Source organism: Lichenostomus cassidix, chromosome 17, assembly GCF_008360975.1.
Source record: "Lichenostomus cassidix isolate B80296 chromosome 17, HeHo_3.0, whole genome shotgun sequence".
In the NCBI taxonomy this organism is placed as follows: Eukaryota; Metazoa; Chordata; class Aves; order Passeriformes; family Meliphagidae; genus Lichenostomus; species Lichenostomus cassidix.
The window spans coordinates 1,684,111-1,691,047 of NC_139497.1; positions in this window are offsets into that span (position 1 = coordinate 1,684,111).

Sequence of the window (6,937 nt, forward strand, 5' to 3'; positions counted from 1 at the left end):
TTAGACCACAGTGTTGCAGAGGGGACAGAGCAGAACAGGAGCAGTGGAGGGTACAGCCCTGCACAGGGGGACAGGCAACCCAGTTTCCCTTTCCTGCCTGTCACTATCTCATTGTGTGGCCTTGGGGCACTGTCACTTCCCTCTCTGCCCTGGCTCCTCTGCGATGGGGTGGTTCCACCCAGCACAGCTCTCTGCTTGTTTACAGTCTTTGTCTTTGTGAAGTGCCTTAGAGGAATCTTGGGGGAAGCTCTGCCTGGGCAGGGCAGGCACAGCCCCTGGCCCAGTGCTGTTCTCCTTCCCCAGAGCAGCAGGAGCCACACGGTGACAGGGTGTGGGTGGGCAGAGAAGTGGCTGTCACCTGCCCTGCTCTCTGTGAGTGCCCAGCTCTGTGACTGGGGAGGCAGCTGGAGACCTCACTGCAGGGTGAAAGATGAGATGTTTTGCTGAGCAGTCTTGGGAGGGGTATTTTGCAATTCTGAACTCCTGCCTTTCAGAGCTCATAATGGCACCCTGCCTTCTGCTTGGAGCTGTTCTTTGCCGGTGGCTGGGAATGGCTGGTGCAGGGAGCCAAGGTGAAAGGGAGGAGGTTGCAGGAGACAGTCCCCAGAACATGTGTAGCATCCAGTCCTTGCACACCCCTCTCTGCTCTCCATCATCTCTTCCTCAGAGCCTTTGTTTCTTCTAACCATGAGTGAAACCAGTTGTGGGAGGTTGTGCTCAGGCATGACATAATCTGAGTCTGGGACTCCACTGGAGGAATCCTTTTGAAGATTTACTAGTCTGGCTAATTACAATAAAACTATGAAGGTGGCATGCTCTAAATCATCAGCAATTAATAAGTGGAGGTTTCTGCTTTCTTGTGCTTTTTGCTAGGACACAAACCAGAGCGATTCTGGCTACATCAGTGGTGCTTTCTCTCAGGAAGGTCTGTCAGAGGCACTTTAGTGTGCTCACAGAGCCATTGTCCATCTCTGGTTTTGGTACCAGATAATTTGATTAAAAAGATGTCACTTCCTTGCTCTTTTCTCTGTGCTTTGCCTTTCTGTGCTTGTTTCAGCTTGAGCAGCAACAAAGGCCTGCAGGATTTATTTGCGATTTATTGACATTTTCCCTTTCTGATGTGCATCCTTACATTACCCCACAGAGTTCAGCTTGTGTCAGCCACAGACAGATGATTTGAGGAAAGGCAGCATTAGCTGGAAATGCCCCTTCCACCTTCATTCCCTCACAAAATACCCACATTAGCAATTCACTTAAAAATTCTGAATTTGAGTATCTACTTCCCTTTTAGCTGTTGTTGACCTTAAAATATGTATTTGCTATCCATTTCCATCTGTATCCTACTTTTGATAGGATGTGTCATTCTTTGTCATCTGGAGTAAGCCTGTAGTGTCTCATTCTCTGCTGGGAGCAGGTCTGCTCCCTCTCGCTGTCCCTACCAGGCTGTTCCTGCCTGGTCACTGCCTTTTCCTCTCCTCTTTTCCCCTGGGTTTGGAGCAAAACCAACACAGGTCACACAGGTTGGTATCTCACCTGTAGCTTTTGCATCCACATTCACAGATAAAATCCTGTTAAATCAAGACGCTGGAGCTGTGGAGAACCTTGATGACTTCACGCCCCATCTCGTTCTTTCTTTCAGCCACCACAGGCCAAGTGCCCCATGGATCTGGGGGGAGAAAGGCTGAGCCCCACAGGCACTGCTGGAGTTCTGTGTCCACCTGTCTCCAATGTTTCCAGAGCACCAGCAGCTCCCCAGGAGCAGCCCAAGCTCCCAGGTCCTGGCGCTGGGCCGAGCCCGTCGGCGGGATGTGGGTGGCTGGACCCTGGTGGGCAGGCAAAGTGCTGTCGGAACAAAACTGAATTGAAGTGATTCTTTTCCTCTCCCCTTGGCCTGCGAGGAAATCTTTTTCCATTTACTATAAAACATGGTCCTTAATAGTGCTGAAGTGTTCTACATATTTTAAATAAACATGAGTGGATTTGAGCCCAGGAGGACATGAAAGAATGCAGCATTTGCGGGGTACCGGCCCGGCACACATGTCAGCAATTTGGCTGCCTTGTGTACTTTGGCTTTTAAAAAAGCATTTAAAAGTAAACAAATGAAGGAAAATCTGGCAGCTGGATTTCAAAGTAAATTGCTTTCAGCTGATATACCCTGTTTCCAGCTTGCTTGGGTAGTATCAAGCCATACACATCCAGCGAGAAGAGTAAGCGGCCAAGGAGAAGAGCGGGGGTGGGAGAGAGAACAAAAGCAGGGAAGTTCTGTGGATTTAATTCTTCCATTTCCTTCCTTTGCACCAAACTCTCCCTGCCTGTCAGTGCCCTCTCAGCAGCCCGACAGGTTCATGCTTCAGACAGCAAACTGTGCTCCATTTTCCCCTGGGCCTTGTTCTGCCAGGCTCTACCTCCCTTCCATTAGATCTAGAGCAGGAATGGGATGGTGTGGGATGGAGTTCTCCCCATGCTTGGTGGGGCAGTGGCTGGGATGAGGGTTTGATGGAGCAGCTCGAGCAGCACTACAGGTCACAGCTGAGCAGCATTCTGTGGACCATTCCACAGCCCAGACCGGCAGGATGAATCCATCCATGAGCGGTTTAGGAAGTGTGGGCCAGGATGTTGCTCCCCTTGGACTGCCAGCATGGGGTGGGCATGCTGGTGGAGGGAAGCAGAGGTGGAGGTGACAGAGATAACAGAGTCATTAGAGGAGCAGGGCTGTGGGGAGGCCCCACTCCTGCGGAAGAGCCTGGAGTGTCCCCAAAGGAGGAGACTCAGCAAATGCTGACAGATGACAGTGAGGTCCCGGGCTGGACAAAGAGGGAGGTTGCTGAGGTCACACTTCAGCTCAGCTTAGGGCTCCTTCTGCTTTGACTTGCGTTTCCTCAAGTTTATAAAACTTAATGTGGGTTGGTTCAGTGGAAAGGGCAGAGGAAACTGGTGGGTCTGGAATCCTGGTGGTTTGGGGCCAGGGCAGGGCTGCTCCAAGCTCTCTGGCAGCCCCTGCACGCACGGCATTTGTTCCTGGGGCTGTGGGCTGGGGTGAGCCACTGAGTGTCCCTAAGGGGCTCCCAGAGGTGACACAAGGAGGATGTGATGCTGTGGGCAAGAGCCCTGGCTCATCACCCCTGTGGAGCCCCAGGGGCTGAGCAGAGCACAGACACCTGAGGTGACTGTGGTGCAGGTGTGGTGGCCCCATGGACAGTCTAGATGGGACCTGCTGTGCCTGCATGGGGATCTGTGGCATTTGTCCAGTCCTTTGTGAACTGCAGCCATGCCACTCTGCCCATCCCCAGGTCTCTCCACACTCCAGGGGCTCGCCGTGCATGGCCAGGCTCTGTCTGCTGTTTCCTTATAATTTAAAAGCCTTCCTCACATTAATCTTTTTATTTTTATTTTGACAAATGTATGTTTCCAGGAAGTTGCTGAGGTCAAAGCAGCATCTGTTGCTCGTTATTTTGGGGGATGCAGAGGGTCTTTGTGAGGGTTTCCAAAGCAACAAGGAATTAAGTGGTTTGTAAAGCAGAGAGCAGGAATGAGGAGCAGGCTGGGGCTTCCCGAAAGGCAGCTGAAGATGCTGATGAAAATCAGATCAACTCGGCTCTATTTTCTTGGAAACTTGATCTATTTTTCTTGTACAACTGTCAGCCTGACTCCCGTATTCCAAGTGCTTGGCCACCGCCAGCTCCACGTTTCAGTGCTGGGATTAGCGTGGCCCCGGTCAGACTCACTTTCCCCAGCTCGTGCCAGGCACTGTGGGATGGGAGTGGAGCTTTTGGGAGTGGCAGTGCATGTCCCCTGGTGTGGCCCTGAGTGGGGACATGGGCCAGAGATGCCTGGGATGGGCACCAGTCCCCTGTTCCCTGCCCCAGGGCAGTCCTGTGCCCCCCAAACTCACACCATGAGTTGCCCAGTGCACCCCCCCAGGGTCCTGTGGGCAAAAGGGCTTTTTCTTTCAAAACAAGCTGAGGAGAGTCTGGTGCCAAGGCGAGGGCTGTGAGGAGCCCTGGAGATTTATCGCTGAGGAAATACTTTCTCCAGCGAGGGCTGACGGCCGCAGCAGGAACAATGGGAGATTCGCAACGTGAACAAAGCTGATTTCGTTCTTCTTTTTATCAATGCTTTTTCCTTGCGGATCCTCCCTTCCTGGAAGTGGGAGATGCAGCTTCCCCCGCGCGCCGGCCGTGTAATCAGCAGGAATGGCCATATCCTGGCTGGGAAGCGAGCTGTGAAACGCTGTCGCCCGCAGTGATTTATGAGCCCGTGGCAGCGGCCAGCGGCAGGGCTGGCCCGGGGACAAGGTGCCAGGGCGCGTGCAATATCCACGTATTCTTTCTGCTCCTTGCCGCGTCCCCGGGGAGCCGCCGGAGGAAGTTAATGGATTAGACACACACGTTCCACTTGATTTTTATTTTTTATTGCCGTGTCTTTCCAAATGCTTTTAGCAGATGCATGAGCACAATGGGGTCGGGCGATGAGCATCCCGGCCGGGCGGGCAGCGGGGCAGCAGCCAGGCTGGAAAGGTCAATGTGGTGAGTGCTTGCGTGGGGACAGCAGGACAGCCTGTCCTGGCGGGTACAGTCCTGCCCCACTGGGACTGTGCTCAGCACCAGCTCCTGCTGTGGAGGGCACGGATAAGGTGATTCCAGCTCTTCCACAGCCAGCGCTGACTAACAGCCTAAGGCCACCGCAGCCCATTGCCCGCGGGGTCATTGCCATGTCAGAGGCAGCCAGTGCTGAGCAAGTCTCTCGCCATGCCTGGAGCTGTGATGTCCTTCCCGGGGGGGTCATGGCTGTGAAAGTGGATCGTTCCACTCCCAGACTCACACTTGTGCCACATTATGCAATCTTCGCCCGATACTGGGAATATGAAATAATTATTCCAAGTGATCAGATTTTAATTATGCAACACAGAGGATGATTATTGTACACCAAATTGGTGCCGAGTGCTTAGTTATGTATATGCCAAATTTAGTCTATACTATTATACCCAGTGGGTGGCCGTAGACAATCAGGAAGTAATTAGTTTTGCTGGAGGTTGTTCGCCTGCCTGGTTCACTGTGCTGTCTGGGGAGCGTCTTGCTGCGCTCCGTGAATACCGCGAGCTCCGAGTTCAATACCGTCTTTTTGTGACAAGCTAATAAGCTGTCTGCATGGCGGCCTGTAATTAGCGCTGTCGATATTCATTTGGAAACGGAGACCGCGCTGAGCGGCTCTGCCGACGGCGCTTCCCTTTGTCGAGGCTCTGGGCTGTCCCTCCTCACCTCCGAGGTGGGCGATGGGTGTGCAGGGATGAGGATGTGGATGGGTGTTGGAGGTGCTCACGGTATGCAGCACCCTTGGGTCCCTACCCAGGAAAGCACCAGCCATGAGGGTGCTGAGCCCCTGAGATCAACACCTGCCCCCCACCCACTCCTGTGTCACCCCAGCCTTGTCCTCTACAGGGAAGCTGCCACTGACCCCAGGTGTGGGATGTCCCCAAGGCTCTGTCCGGCAGTGCTGCCCAGGAAGACTGAGATGGCATGGGGTGTATGGTGTCAGGGGGATGGGGATGTGGAGAGGGCTTGGGCTGGAATGGCAACTGCCTCCCCAGGGTCGTGGAGCACTTGGGGAGCCCTGAGCATCACTGGGGTGTGCTGGGGGTCTGCATGATTGCACCTCTCCAGGCAGCCTGATCCTGTGGGATCTGGGCTCTTCCGCTGAGGTCTCACATGCAGAATTCCTGAAGCGCCTGGGGCTACATGAGCTGGGAGATCACTGGAGCATCACCCCCCTGGGTGGTGTTTGCAGCTGGTCAGTGTTGTGAGGGCATCAGGAATGGTCTGCTTCTGTGGGAATGGTCTGGATCTGCCGGGCGGGAATTGTCTGAAGTATGGAGCAACTTTTACCTCTGTTACACAAAGGAAACTTTCCTCCTCTTTCTGTCGGAGATGCTCACTCCATTGAGATGATTGGCATACTGGAGAGCTGAGAAACTAAATTGTTTATACACTAATGAATAGAAGCTTGATTGCAAGATCCTGTTTGGAAAATTATAGTGCTGAATTGAAGCCGTACAATTACATCCAAAATGCTGCATATTCATTTCATCTGCTTTGCATAGAGATTAACAAGCGAGCCCTAAAGCAGACTCTGAAATTAAAGCTAACACCAGATTTAGTCACAGGTTACAAACTAAATGGCATTGTTTGATGGATATGAATCTTTACCACCTGCCTGCCTGATGATTGCTAGCAGCTTAGCAGATAGCAAAGGAAAAAGTTTCTTCCCATGAAGGAAGCATAATAAGGCTCTGGGCTGGAAGTGCCCCCTCCCCATGCAAGCAGCCCCCCCGGCAGATGTCTGCAGTGGGCCTGGGGAAGGGGCTCCCTGCTCCCCACTCTGTCATGCTGGAGGATGCACCCTCTCTGTGGAGGGATGGAGAGTGACCCTGAGACCCCACAGAGGTTCTGGGTGCTCCATTTGGGCTCCCTGTCCTGCATGGGGGGACAATCTCACAGGGTGTCTGTCCTGGAGTCTCCGTGCTGAATTGCCCCTGGATTCCTTTCCTCACCTTGCAAGGGTCAGGAATTTGCAGAGGGCAGGGGTCTCTTGCCTGTCCTGGCTGCAGGCAGCCCCTGGGGATCCCAGCTCCCTGGCATGTCATTGGTCCCATCCCGTCCCATCCTGCAGCATCACACTTTGCCATCTGCCTTCTCCCGCCTTGTTCTGTGTCCTGGGGCCAGGATTTATTTCAGGAGCAGAAATGGGACCAGGAGAGGGCAAAAGGAGTGTGTGGGGAGCAAGGCCCTGCCTGGTGGTGCCCATCCAGGGAGCAGCTCTGGGGCTTAGCCGTCATTCCCAGCAGGGATCTTTCCTCTTTGGGAATACCCAGGAGTTCCCAGTCCACCCCACAGGCTCAGGACCCCCTGTGCAGGGACCCCACGGGGCAGAGACACAGCAC